Genomic DNA, 15459 nt, shown 5'->3' on the forward strand with positions numbered 1-15459 from the left:
ATCCCTGGTTTAAAAAAAAAAAAAAAAAAAAAAAAAAAGGTAAAAGAGGCTCGTTGAGCCCCCCCCCCAGGGGCCTGGGGACCCGGGCCCCACCTTTGAACATGCATCACATCAGTCTTTCATTTCAGCTCCCAGAATTTCATCATTCATTTCACATTATCTGAAGCTCTCTCATAGGGAGCTTTGCTCGCTGTCGAGACGTCTCTGTTGCTTCAAGATCTCTTTGAATAATTCAGAAAAAGCAGGAGAAGATTAGAAGGCATTGGATTTGACTGCGTGAAGAATCAGTCCAACAACTCCCATCATAGTTATCAGTGGATCTGCGCTCAGGCAGACTGTGGTATAGCTGTGGTTCAGATGTATTTACTGTGGTGTAATATCTCATTGATGTGAGTGACAAGGTGTAGATTGAGAATTTAACTCACTTTTGCATCACGAAATCAATAGAAGCATAAATACAGTTTAAATGCTGTAATTCAGGGCTACAGTTTGAGCTCAGCACAGCTCATGTTCAGATTTTCAGAATGCGAATGATCTGAAGAATTTGAGCTGAAACTGTATAATGGACAACCTAAAAGGCAATGGTTTGCACTTCAAATAAAGAGTTGGGATCTGCAATTAGTCTTTAAATAATTGTTTTTCAAACATTGTTTAAGCTGATCAAAGCAGGCAGACAAGGTTAAAAATGTACAGTTATACATTATACAGTTAATCTAGTTTTTTGTATTGGTAAAATGCAACTGTTATTCACCAATATGCCCAGAAAAATAAGTAGCTTATGCAATAAAATTAAAGAGACTGCAATTAAAAACCATTAATGACCTACAAAATCAGAGCTTGAATTGAACATGAGGCAAATTGTCATCAGTAATTCAACATTATTTTTTTCTGCCTTAATAATAACCATTTAATGTGAGATATTATGTTATTATTATTTTAAACGGGCCACAATTTGTCATGAAATGAATCACACATTGAAAATTAATTTTTTTAATGAGCAAGAAAATTCAGTGATGTCTTATCAAAGGCGGCTAATTGTGATCTTTCAATAGAGCCAATATTCTCTTTATCTCTGCCAAAGAATGTCTCCTTTGACCACAGCAGTATCTTAATTTGTGATCATCCTCTTCAGTATATGTTATAAAGAGCCCAAAAGTTTTCCAATTTACCCAAAACACGTGTTTCCATCTGGTTGGTGTTCAAGGATATATTTATGTGAATATTACACATAAAGGTGACCAACATATTTAAAATTTATATCTAAATTAAAAATGTAAATCTCTACACATACATTGGGTTTTCATGTTTTATGGGTAAATTCCATAGACATAATGATCTTTAAACTTTACAAACTGTATATTCTATCTCCCAACCCTAAACCTACCCATCACTGAAAACTTTCTGCATTTTTACATTTTCATAAAAAACATCACTTTGTATGATTTATAAGCTGTTTTCATCATGGAGACCAAAAAATGTCCCCAAATGGATAAGGATTTTGGATATTGCCATCTTTGTGGGGACATTTTGTCCCAATAACATAGGGTTTACCTGAACCAGACACACACATGAAACCAACATATTTAAAATTTCAATAAAAGGTTTAAAATTTGAATATATATATATATATATATATATATATATATATATGCAGCTCAGGGGCCTTGAGTCTGTCAGATCACATGATCTCATGGAATCGTGTTCTGTCTTATTCCTAAAACATTATTCCACCTCACCTTCTCAGAGACGTTGTCTTGACGTCTGGGATGTAAAGATCTGGTTCTTATAATTAGGACGTGAATCAATCCACTCAAAGTGCTTCAGTTACAAATGTATGGTACCATGGCAACAGATATGGCTGACTGTATGGTAAAATGAAATCTTTCAGAGGACAGTATACCCTTCTCAGCCATCGTATCATGTGAGGAAGTATCTGTTTGAAATGTGCTGAAAAGGACACACACTTTTCACATCACAGGAGGCTTAAACCTTGGCACAGCTCCCTAAAAAGGATGAAAACAAGCCATCTAGTCGGACAGAATCAATGTAAAGCTATTACATTAGCAGCCCCGGGAGTAGGGAGCATGTGTACCTGTGCAGCATGTAGACAGTGGATGCTGCAGTGATGGCCTTCTCCAGCATCTGCAGAAATCTGCAACTGCAGGAGCCTTTGCAGGAGTCTGTTGGCATACAAAATCACTCAGATGTGGAATGTCAAAAAAACGTCTTAAACTGTATGTACCTGTGTACAGGAGGCACAGACAACAATAATGAGTGCGAGTGTGCTTATGCAAGGTCTGATATTGCAAGAGTGCCCTCCTACCGAAATTACATCCATTGTCTGTTATTGCTAATCACTGACAGAGCACGTTGTTCACAGCGGGGAAAAAGAGGGCCACCGAGAACAAGCCTGACTGATTCCCACCGAGCTAGAGTGTGGAGGATATGAGAAAAAAATCCTCTTATTTGCATGCTTGATTTTCAACATGTTTTGCTCGTTTTTGCTGGTCTTTGTTCTTGTTTACTCAAAATGGCGTGACAGCTGAAGAACACGCATGTTGATACAGATCAACAGCGGCCTTAAAATTGTTTTGAGCCACAGGACCATTACACAATTTAATTATGATTTTTTTTATAGTCTTTTAATTGATTGAATATTATAACAAAAATGTGTGTATTCTGACCGGAACAGCTAGTCAGAAGTTTAAAGGACTAGCACATACAGCGTCTACAGTTCAATTGAAAAAACACTGTTGCATAATTACTCCACTAGATGGCAGTACACGCTATTTATATCTTCAAACTGACGGCAGAGCAAAGATTTTACTTAATAATACTTTGAGACACCGAGGTTATGAAAACAAACCAACAAAGAAATCACACCTGCCAAAATATTTTGATATTTGAATTAGCCTGCTATCCTATAAAAAATTCTTTGAACATTGGATTAAAATGGCAATTGTCAACAGTCTGAAACGCTCACATGAAGGTGAAAGTGCACTAAAACAGGCTTAAAATAAACTTGCCACAGAAAAAAAACCCATCAAAGCTTTTATTACAACACACATCATACAAATTCCTTAAAAAATAGTGGGTCAAGAACAAGCTGACAAAATTCTCTCACATGACTTTTTACATATCCCTAGATATCAAACATTAAAAGCTTTTCTGTCAAACTCATTACTAGTGAGACAGGGTCACTCACTGTTTCTTTGTCCTGAAATGAAAATATAAGCTATATATAGGGCACAATGTCACACATTTTTATATTGCATATTTTTTTTTTTTTTATAAAACAAACTAAAGTCTTAACTAAAAATGTATTGAACATTTTCAATGTTATTACAAGATACAGATTATTGAGCACATGTTGTCACAAATTTGGAACCTGACATTAAATAGCCTATTTTATTTGATGGCTTTTCAGCAAAATTTAAAACATTTATGAAGCGGACAAAAATTCAAGAAAAAGAACAGAAATACTTTAAACGATAATATACAAAATAATCAAAACCTAGTTTTGCCCAACAGATATTATAATGAATGAATTAATTTATGAAATATTATTATTAATTAATTCCTGAAAATTACAACATTTAAAAGAAATGTGACATTTTTTGAAATATACCCTCGTCTAAAAACACAGGTCAACTTTTAGACTGATAAAACATAGGTTCACCATATATTTGAGCCTTGTATTAATATATATTAGTGCAGTTTATTATGTCACTCTAAAGCCTAAAAATACAATGATATTGTATGGCCTAATTGTAGTTTGGACAGGATTAAAAAATATATTCTAAGACTATTCTGACTTGGTAAAAACAAAGAAACAAATTGTGTTATTGAACTTATGCCTAAATATGTTACAGTCATAACAACAACAACAACTAGTCCCTGTCTTATATTTATGTGAATACATATAGTGATGGAAAGTTGAAACATTTCATTCTTGAATTATTCAGTAATGGTCTTGTGTATATTTACAATTTCTTGTGTCATTAAATGGTTCCATATAACCAGATCTCACAGCTATGAGACAGATCAGTTGCACAGTGAATGTTGGCTATAAATAAAGACAGCACATTATATGAAAAAATAGAATCTTTTTAGATAAAATGACTTTTTATTATTCACATAAAAGTCCAAACGTACACTTCATAAAACTGGTGTCACTCAAGGGTTCCAAAAGCATGTCTACAAGTGAGAAAAACACGCCGCAGAGGCCGACTGTCTACACGGCCAGACTGCTCAACGCTGCCTTCTATTATGATGTCAGCGCCTGGGTTGAATAGCATTCAATATCTCAAGGACGGCCGTTAGTGGGACATCAATAGAATAATACAGAGCAACACTAAACAGTCATTGCTCATAGTTGCCCAGTTCATTTGCCCATTGATTTATTGATATTTCTCTGCTTAATGCAATTAAAGCACAGCAATTAGGGGTGCTGAAAAACAGGTTGTTTGTGTTATTATGTTGCCCTGAAAGCATCTATCCACCCTGAGGCTGTGCCCCTCCCTGGATGTCATATCTCAATATGATTATGATATATGTTGACCATATCATATCACTGGACGATTCTAACACAGTATGCAGCAGAGATCTTTTCAAGAAACCATCCATCTGCCCAAGGAATATAATTAAGGACGAAATCTACAGTGGCCAATGTAAAATAAATATAAGCATGAAGCAGTCATGACACTCTTCCCAGCAGGAAAATTGGTGAGTGCAGTAATTTTCTAACCAGGTTTTGAGATTGAATTTTAACATCAAGCGTGAAGCTCCTGTAGTGAGAAAAACACAACTGTCAGTCCAATAATAATGCAAAATAAAACAAAAGAATGAAGAGGACAGACAAAAATAACAGCACTATAAACAAATAAAACTGCAAATGACTATCTGGAAGTGTTCAAAAAAGATACAATCCACTTCATATAGGTCCATTCATTCGCTTCCAACCCCGAGCAGCTTGGTTGAAAATCAAAATAAAACACAAGGAACGGTCGTGGAATGACAAAAAGTAAAATTGTTCTCTACAGCCGGTGTCGGTCTGCTGGGGTTTGAGCTATCGAGGTACTCAGCTGTCAGAGTAGTAGATATAGGGAGATTTGAGAGCAGATTAATAGACTGCTTTGTGGGTTCTCTCCCTCATTTCTGCTCCCTTCCTGTTTTTGAATTCATGCAAAATTATAATAAAAACCTTCGTAGTAACATGCAGATTCTTATGCAAAGCAGATTTACCTATGGTGCACGGACCGCTGCGTTTGGCTTTGATCTGTGTTTCTGACACTCTCCAACTATAAAGAAGAAAAGAACTTAAAAACTGTAAAGGCTCTTAATTGAACTGAACATAAAAGAAGATACATGGTGTTAATTGGTCTATGCTAAGAATAATTCAGGCCTTAGAGACTACTGTCCCTTACCGGCCCCCCTGCCAAAGTGTCAAGATTTACATCTTTAATTCAAGATTTCCCCGTATTAATTACCTCTCAGCAAGATGTGAATCAGTTCATTATAAAGTATAATAAACGGCAAATATATATATCTTTTCTGGTCTGCGAATATCGGTTTTCTTCAGTGAGCACAGTGAAATGTTTCCCCTCTTTTTTTCTTTTTTTTTTTTCTTTTTTTTTACCTCGCATATTTTTGGGAGAAACTTGTCAAACTGATTTTATTCCCTTACAATGAAGGCAGATTTATTTATATAAATGTAAGCTCAATTTGACAATAAATATGTGGAAGCTCTGAAACACAAAGTTCTTTTTTACTGGCATACAGTGTTTATTGCACTAAGATAAAACAAAAAACAAAAAAACAAACAGAATATGGTCAAATTCATAAAATGTTAAAGATAAATATATAAAGAGATTCTATCCAGCACTAAATATTCAATTTCATTTAATCAAAATTCACAACTTTTCACAGGATTTTACAAAAATGAAGCCAATGAATGAAACTAGAAAAACAAATCATTTTCACTTACGAAAAATATACAAAATGCGACAACCCAAAACCCACGTGAATGTGTAATGGGCTTCGGCGTCTTCCGTTCAGCGCAGTGTAGAAAACAAATCTATCGCCTCAGCGGCCATGAGACCATTTGAAATTCTACCTCTGCTTCAGACTGCATTCCTCAGCTATGGCACTGCTTGGGCTGAGCATGTTTCATTGTAAAGTAAAGCAATTTCAACACTCCACCCCCTTTGTGACCTTTCATTATCACAGCCCAGTACGTGGCTCCTCTATCCCAGAATCCTTGGCTCACCGCTGAAGATGATAGATGGGACAGTAGAAGCTGCTGGACAACACTAGCATTTAGGGAGGCAGAGCAACACACATTACCACTAATACACCGCAATACAAGCGCAAGGTAACCGCATTGCACTATAAGCTTGCAAGAGCACGCTAAGCATTATGACTTACCAGGCTTGAATTGGAAGTGGTACTGAAAATTTATGAATAATATATGCATTATATTACACAAACAGTTCTCATGCACCTTGGATTTCTGTATTGTTTTTGATGTCATTTTATTTTTTAAAAAGATTTTACAGTAATTTATTGACACAAAATGCGTGATTTTACAGGGCTAAAAATGATTTGATAAGGAAACCTGCAGGGACATATTAATTAAAAAAAGAGAGAATCTAATTAACATTCTACAGTGACTTAAAAGCTGAATATTATTAGAGCTGCAACCATCAGTGTGATGAAAAGAGAAACATGACAGTGAAATTTAAATTCAAAGAGCTGCGAATAATGTACACACAGATCAAAAGAATAAACAGTGGGAAAAAAAATAACACCACAAAGTTTAATTTCCCTGCCATGTGAGAACGAGTACAAAAGCACTAGGAGAGAGCGCTCTCACAAACAACAGTCTGCTCGTTGATGAGCTCTAATGCTGCCAATTAAAAGGTGTCACAAACAGACACGCTAGGAGCGCCGCATCCCGAGATTCGTCTGCTCTCATGTGGCCTAAATTCTCTAGATCAATGGCTTCGCCCGGATCGCCGAAAAACAAACCAATATGCTCATAATTTCGTCCGCGAGAAATGTTTCATCCTTCACCTTGAGTTTGCATCGGCCCTTCGGCTAATCTGCCGCATGTTGAACCCGCTAGTCATTCCTAGCGGTGTACATTTAAAGCGTATTAGCATTTGTCCCTGCAGTGCGTCTGGGTGCCAAAGAGCCTGTAATTATTATTCATTAGTATTCATTAGTGCTGGGTCCTGCCCGGTGTGTAGCTCATGTTGAATCAGCTCTGGTGTTAGATTTCTGACGAGGCCTGGGTGTGCAGGTCAGGGAGGATTCCTTAATTAGGCTTACAAGTCACAAGTTATTTTCCACGTTCTACATGCGAGGTTAAGAACGCAACTGTGCTATCACTCCACTAGGACGAGAGGAGAAAAAGCAAGGATAAAAAGAAAACGTGGCTCTAATGCCTGTCTTGGACAAGCGTGATAAGTTCAGCAGGCTACGTTCATTATGCGTTTGGCCAGATGAGAAGGTTTTTACTTTTTTAAATTTAACTTAAAATGCATGATCATTGCGAATGTCCAGTCTGTAGTGAGCTCAGAGTAGGTTGCTGAAAATTTTGGCTTGGCTATAGAGAATTTATCATCAAACTACTCAGCAAAACAAAAAAGATGCTAATGCTCCAGAGAGACATGAGATCAAGTGTGTATTGGAGGTCCAGGCTTCTGTGTCAGAAAGTTGGTATTTAAAAACAGATTTGTGTCATTTGAGAGCTGCTACATTGCGTCGCTGTGTTGAGCAAGAACAAGCCGAGTTTGGGTGGTGGATTGAGCACATTTTAGCGACTGTAAATATTGCATCATTATAATTGCATCATGGCAGTATTCAAGTCAACAAATACATAAACATCTAAAACGGTTTTTTTTATGGTGTCGTCAAATGAGTCTCGTAGGGTGGCGGTCAGACACACTGTAATATGTTACATTTTAAAGGCATAGTTCACCCAAAAATGAAAATTCTGTCATCATTTACTCACCCTCAAGTCGTTCCCAATCTGCAGCACTTGTTTCTGTGGAAAACAAAAGAAGCTATTATGAAAATAAGTATTTGACAGCTGATATTAGATTCTACATTGATGTAATTGTCTTTGAAAGTGTCTGTACAATAGAAAATAAAGAGCTTGATTTTATATCACAGGCATAATGAGACCCAGTAAGGAATCCGTAAGTAATCACATTCACAAGTGAATCTAAATGAAAAATATTGCTGCTGTTGACCATTTGGACAATGTGTCCCTGAAGAGCATCTATAAAGCACTGAGAAAGGGATATTCTCAATTACACTCCCCATAATGGGAACGATTGTTTCTCGGTCTCAACTGTTTATCATTGCGGTTATCGAGACGTTTATGGTATTCACAACGGAGCAGAAATAATGAGAGAGGAGTGGGTGGGTTAAACATCAGGGTGAACTCGCATTATTCCAACCCCCATCAGCATCAGAGAACCATAAAACCCCACAAATGATAATTGTTATGGTCTATGCATGTAGGAGGGTGGATTGTTAGCTGGAGCTGAATTTCCCTGCATGGTTTGCGCTGCACAGCTAATTGTGTAATTGTTAGCATGACTGAGTGCGCTTCTTCCAGGCACGCCGGTGGCTCTGGAAAGGACCAAAGTATAACTGAATTAATCTAATCAGAAAATAATTATGCTTGCCCTAGAGAGAGTTGGCTCAAATTTATCAAGCTCTCTCTCTCTCTCTCTCTTTTTTGTTAAGCACGCCGCAGAGATGGGATTTACCCATCAGTCCGGGTCCCAGATCTTACAGCGGACACGAGCACGATAGGGGGTCACGTTCGCGCAAGCTGTACATCTTCAGACAAAACGCAGTGGAGACGTCCCATTCCCAACGTCACTTAAGTTTAATCGGAGACATATATATACACGTACAAGGGTGTCACGTTCCTCGAGACCCTCCCAAAAAGGGAGCGCCTCCCACCCGAGCCAACTGCAAGTCCCCCGTTAAGAAGATTCCAAAACGCAACTGAACGGATGACATCTTCCCGCGTCTCAAGTGTGCGCGTCTTCCTTTAGATAAATGACACCGCTATATAGGTGCGCTTGACAGCTTTCAGATTGGAGCAGAGAAGAGAGAACTTTTTAAGTGAGATGGGTTAGCTGGGTAAATCTATCAAGGGGTCTGTCCTGGGAGAGAGGCGGGAGAGGGGGCTATGAAGAGCCCTGCTGTGCAGCAAGCTTCCATGCTGCGCACATCCTCGGCTCTCTGACAGTTGTGCTCAGCCTTCACTGTAATAATGAATAAAAGGAAACTCCCTGTAGATTACATATCTTCCATGTTTTGACATTGACCTTAATACATAATTTAACCACAAAGCCTGAAGAGTGTGTAACAAGATAAGATAAGACCAGACGAAAACCAGCAAACAAGGGTGATGCTAAGTTGTAAATTGGATCCAAGAGGACACAACCGGAGAAATAAGGAGGAGAGGGACGAGTGACAAGGCGAGAGAGGGAGAGCGTGAGTGTGTGAAGAGCGATGCTCCAGAGGGCCTGCTGGAAAATATGTCTTGAGCTCCTTAAAGAGCTCAGGGAGCTGTTGAACAGCCTAAGCAGCGCTCTCGATGCCACCTAGTTAATAATTGCTGAGATTGGCTGCTCTGAGCGCAGACGTGCTACTGGCATCTGTGTTCCCATGAACGCCACAGAAAGGCTGCACCGTTTCACCCCTTTCCAAATTCCCAAATGCCCAATGAGCGGTTCGTCTTAATGCCGCCACGCATATAGCTACTGTATGCAATGTGCATTGGAGTATGCGCTGGAGATTTTAAATCAAATACAAATTTGTTGTCAAGTCTGTTTTCTCAGCATTATGAGGCTGGTGAAGCCATTTACTTTCGTCGACGTGTGTGTGTGTGGCGATGTGAGCGATGAGACAGCCCCTTTGGAGCGCTTGTTGAACTCTTGTATCTGCTGTGCATGCACTATATGACAGGAAAGGGACAGCCGTAAAGAGCCATCACATCAAATTGGTGTCATCGCATGACAATGCAGTGTGACATGCTGTTACTCCATAAATTTGAAGAAAATGTCACGCGGAGCTCTGTGTTGACCTTCCTTTACCATGAAACTGTCTCCCTGGGACAGAATGTTTTTCTTTACAGACTTTCTAGTAAGTGAAAGAATAAAATGTTAATATTTTGACTTGAGTCAGGGCTTATTTTTCTCACTAAGTGGGGAAAAAATAACCATTATTAGCATTAGTTTTTTCTTCTAATCCAGACTTCTTACAAATTTTTTCCCAGCACTGATTGCTTATACTTAACGTCAGCCAAAATGCACTCACTTATCAAAACATTAGGTGGCGGTACGGAATATCCCACAGTTCATGCTAATGCTTGACACTATGCAAATGAGGACTGCACATGCTTTCCTACTACTTTTAAAGGAATGGTTCCGATACGTGACTCTGGCTACATTTCTGCAAAACTGCAAAAATGTCCCTATACAGTACATACATTTCACTGCAGTTTCCAGACGAAATGAACACTTGAGGAAGTAAAACACCAACAACTTTTGTTCCTTTTCACAAAAGTTATGATTACCGGGGCAGATTATTGATTAATAAAGACTTATGTTCGTGTGGTTTGTTGAACAATACAATAGGCCCGTTCACACCGAGAACGATAACTATAAAGAAAACTAAACTAAACTAAGCTAGTTCTTGTTGCATTTACACGGCTCCAACCAGCAGATGTTCTCAGCATGCTATGTTTCGAGTGAATAGCTAGTGCAATCGATCTAATCTAACAGTGAATTTAGCTGATGAAGTCAATATAGTAACGTCAAATGTCAAAGGAAGTAAGTGTACCTGAGGTCATTTTTATGTTACTCTGTTTGCTAGCCTGGCATAATGACTCATTGTTAATACTTCTCTTCTCAAGATTTATTTAGAGGGTATGACCGATTGTTTTCAATATATCCATTTTCTTTAAATTATCCTTGAAAAGAGGGGTTGACTTGTCAGAAAGTTGTGGCTTTTTCTGGATCTCTTCTCCGCAATGTTGTCCTTAAATTAGAATGGATTCTGATTGGCTGTCAGTGTTTTATCATTCAACAGCTGAAAAAAAAAAATCTGAAAGTGATCCCAACTATATCGTTTCTCTATATCGTTATAGCTGTGCTGTGGACTCTGCTATTCTTTTATATTTAGAACGATTTTTTAGAACTTTATTGTTATCTTTATATTTTTCGTTCTTGGTGTGAATGGGCCTTATGGCATGACCTCAAAACACTTTTACCACAGTGCATGATTTATAAACAAATACATTCTGACATTTGCATCACATAACCAGCTCCACACGTAAAGCTTTTCTGGCATAGCAAACTTGCTTGGTAGTCCACCTAGTACAGCATTGCTCTTGCGATGCAGAGCGCTTGGGTACGAGTTCCGTGAAACACAAGTCACGACACTCCAAAAAAGAGCTCAAAGCCTGCTGGAAGGAAGCTCTGGCAGTGTTGTAATAAAATGTAGCATGATATGTGCATTAAGCTAGTGGTTCTCAACTTCAGTCCTTGGGACCCTCTGCTCTGCACATTTTGTATGTCTATCTTATCTGACACGAACAGTTCACTTCATGGAGCTCTCTCCTAACGAGCTGATGATCTGAATCATGTGCATTAAATAAGGGAGACATACAAAATGTGCAGAGCAGTGAGTCCCAAGGACTGGAGTTGAGAACCACTGCATTAAACAATGTAATAAAATGTTGCCACAGTCACATTGAACTGTTTCTGAGAAAATTGAACACCCTTTTTAGCCTCAGTCACTGGACATTTCACTTTGAAACTGAATTGAAACATTTTTTCCCATCACACTTGAGCTGTTTAATAAACCCACATCTGCAACGGAGAAAAAACTACTGTATATCGCTTATAATGCCTCTTGTGGACTTCACCTGTAAATGTAGTCACTTATTTCTGATGAGCCTGGGTTGGATAGTTGAAAATGAAAATTCTCTAATTTTTTACTCACTTTTTTTATTCTGTGAAACACAAAAGAATATACTTTGAAAAAATTATTATTATTTTTTTCCCATACAATGAAAGTCAATGGGGTCAATGTTGTTTTGAAATCCTATGACCTTCATTGTATGGACATTTTTTTTTCTTTTTTTGCACATCTTTCAAAATATCTTGTCTTGTGTTCTGCAGAAGAAAGAAACCCATACAGGTTTGGAGTAAATGATGACACAATTTTCATTTTTGTGCGAACTATCCCTTTAAAGCATGCATTACCTTTATATCCGGCTGGAATAATTAAAAGACCTTAATTGCACGCCTCGTTTGTTGCATGTAAAAACAAATTCCTCTGGAGTTGCCCTTTAGGGCACAGCAAACAGCATAAAAATCAGTGATGATGCAAGTCGTATGCTTCTTAAGATCTCCTTTGCATTGCAACAAGCTGGCATTCTCATTATGATGATGGTGATGATGATGATGGTGGTAGTGATGAATATGAAGATGGTTGAATATGAGAGCCCCAGATCTCCCCTGCAGCTGGACAGTGACCTCCTCCCCCCTTTAGTTCTCAGCGGGGCGCCTGGCTGAGGACCCCCCACCTCCCCTCCCCTAAACTCCAGCCAGCTTCACTCCACAGCGCCATTTGAAGTCCTGGAGCCCAGTCTGCATATTAACTAACTACTGCAAATGTGAGCCGAGCAGGCCGATAAATAAAAGATTTGTGAGGCTCTGTAAGGTTTGTGGGCTCTTTCTCTCTCGCACTCTGTCAGCCAAGCCCCAGAGCCTGCCCTGTCACACCAGATGGAAGGCCCTCGAGACCCCCAACTTGGCCGCCTTACAACTGGCTCTGAAGCGGCTCCAAACAGCTCCAGCTGTGTGCCGGGGCCCTCGCCATCGGTGCAACGGTGGCCGAGGATGGAACGAGGCTTTCCAGGGAGAGGGAGGGGCACTGTCAGTACAGCACTCATCCAATCAGCCTGTAAACAGACTCATTTGACACCAGTAATTGGAGGGAGATCAGAAGGCTTCAGCCAAGAGGGGGTGGGGGGTTGATCCTATCAGAAAATGTTCTCCCAGATCAAAGATTTACACTCTAAAATCCTTGATTATGTGACATGGAGACACATTAGATGCATTTTTCCTTGCACTGGCAGGGAGAGATGAGCCGCGTGGACAGCGCCAGAAAATCCAGCTGATCAGCCACATTCGTTGGCATAATGTGGCGTTTGACAGAGGAGGGGAATTAGAAACTGCACAAACGGCATTACGGAGAGGCCTATGATTTTGTCGGCAATTAAGTTAAAAAGGAGGCTTAGAAGTCGAAAAAGGCCTAGGGATGCATCTCAGAATTCATTGTTCTATCCAATTGATTTTGAACTTGGCAATTTTGTTTGGCAATGTTTTCTTTTCTTCATAACTTCATGTCTGGAAGCCAGCACATCATTTGAGCTCCTGATACTTGAGCACAGCGTATCTTTGCGCATCTCCTCTCGCTGACTAAAACCTGTCCACTAATGATCAACCACCTGCACAATGGAGTTTCGTTGCCCTATTAGCTTTCATGTCTGAACCTCCAGACTCAACTTCCTCGTCTGTTTTATTCTACGCGGACACACTCGTCTTCGTGTTTTTGGACTTGAATGGGAGCTAGTTTGCAAAGAACTTATTTTTCTGTGGAGAGCGCCGAACGTTATGAAGATTTAACTTTCTCCCTTTGATTCGCTCCTGACATTCATCCTTCAGCCTCTCTTTAAAGTCCCACTTTCAAACCCTAATGGCTGTCATGTCATTTTGTTCTCTAGACTCTTACTCAAAGTGTCATTGGCATAATGGTCGTCCGCCGTTGGCCTCTTTTGATCATCCATGCTGTGTGCGAGAGGTTCTAGTGTGGATACTGGGGGGTAGGAGAGGGGCACTTGACAATCGCCAATCCCCTCACCCATTCTTGGAAGAGAGCGCTTTGACCGGAAATCTAAAATTCACTTTCAAATGGTTCATTTCGTTTAATAGCTTCACAGAAGCAGTACACTCATTAAAATGCGTGAGGAAGACACGTGTCAGATTCTTCCTGTATCAGCATCTCAGGCGCATCTTGGAGAGAGAGGGAGAGAGAGAGAGAGAGAGAGAGAGAGAGAGAGAGAGAGAGAGAGAGAGAGACAGAGACGAGGCCCCACCCTCTCCTCATTGCTTTCTCTTCCAAATCCATCATTCTCATGTGCTGCCCACCACACCTGCACATCCAGGCATTGTGATGGACCATCCAGATGGTAATATATAAAAAAATCAACACAAAGAAATTCAAAATTATTACTTTACAGAGTAAAGTATGCAAACAACAGCATATCAAGAATAGTTACATATTATTCTTTTTTCTTATCACATCAAAAGGAGCATTCACACTGACAGCAATTTGTAGCAACTAGCCATTAAATTTTTTTTTTTTCAGCGAGAGTTGGCCATTTCTGGTGACATGAGTGGCATGAGCAAAGTTCAACTTTATGCAAATGAGCAGCAGCAAATGTTATATGGCAACTGCTGAATGCAGACAGTAATCTGCCACCCACGAATTGGTGACTTCCAGCGATTTCATCGCTGCCAGAGTGAACAGGGTTAACTCCAACACAAGCTCAAAAAATAAACAAAAATATATAATTTTTAAGACAACAAAAATATAGCTTTATCTGGTCAGTCTAAAGTCAAATGTACGTATAAATGGGTATCCAATTGTTAGCTACAGAGAAAAAATATGTATTACAACAATTATATTACATATACAAAATGATGTATGGATGTATTTATTTGTGCCTCATACACATCTGAACATGATTTTAACTTGGAATGTGTTCAGCACAAACTATAAAACACAAAGAAAGAAAATCCACCTCTGAATAGGCTTAGCTTCAAAAGGGCACCTTCAAAGACCAAAGTCAACTTTTGGCTCTCACAAATTCTCAGATATTAATAAGAGAAAGTAAATCTGGGAAGCATATAGGCTTCTTATCATATACTGTATGCATGATTATTTTATGTGATGACCCCATTAAAACGAATACTGTCAACGCCATGAGAAAAAAAGAAGCAAACTTTTCTGTTAAAAAAGTAAACTTTAGAACACACTTTATCAATCAATTTGTTTGTTAGTTTATTTATTTATTTGACCAAGTCTGCTGAGTTTGCCCCCCCTCCCCCCACCCCTACAGAGAACAATGATCAGAGCATGTGGCCAAGTGAATGTGATGCAAGGGCTAAAGAATAAAAGATGTCTCTTTCAATAACACACTTTCAGCATGTATTGAAAGGCATGTCAATTTCACTTTTCACACAGAGTGCTAGAGTTGGAAGAGAACAAGTTTTTCCATCGCAGACGCATCGCCATCCAAGTCACTATTGCGCAGTACTTAACCTGTATGACTGATACTTAAAACACAGGGAAACA

The 15459-nt window shown here is 39.0% G+C and overlaps 1 long non-coding RNA gene across 9 annotated transcripts in view; it reads right to left on the minus strand.

Moving 5' to 3' along the window:
• Positions 1-1514: 1514 nt before the first annotated feature.
• Positions 1515-15459, minus strand: part of LOC125270159 — a 173792-nt gene continuing 159847 nt past the window's right edge. For 2 of the 9 annotated variants that reach the window (XR_007185266.1, XR_007185268.1), the window contains 3 exons: positions 8018-8050; positions 5245-5300; positions 3453-4787 (listed from right to left, as the gene is read on the minus strand). This is a non-coding gene — a long non-coding RNA (uncharacterized LOC125270159). Of the gene's footprint in view, positions 2004-2092; positions 2181-3452; positions 4788-5244; positions 5301-5325; positions 6312-8017; positions 8051-15459 lie in introns of those variants that run through there. The other 7 variants (XR_007185274.1, XR_007185276.1, XR_007185272.1 and 4 more) reach the window with 4 other exon arrangements.

Source organism: Megalobrama amblycephala, linkage group LG6, assembly GCF_018812025.1.
Source record: "Megalobrama amblycephala isolate DHTTF-2021 linkage group LG6, ASM1881202v1, whole genome shotgun sequence".
Lineage (NCBI taxonomy): Eukaryota > Metazoa > Chordata > Actinopteri > Cypriniformes > Xenocyprididae > Megalobrama > Megalobrama amblycephala.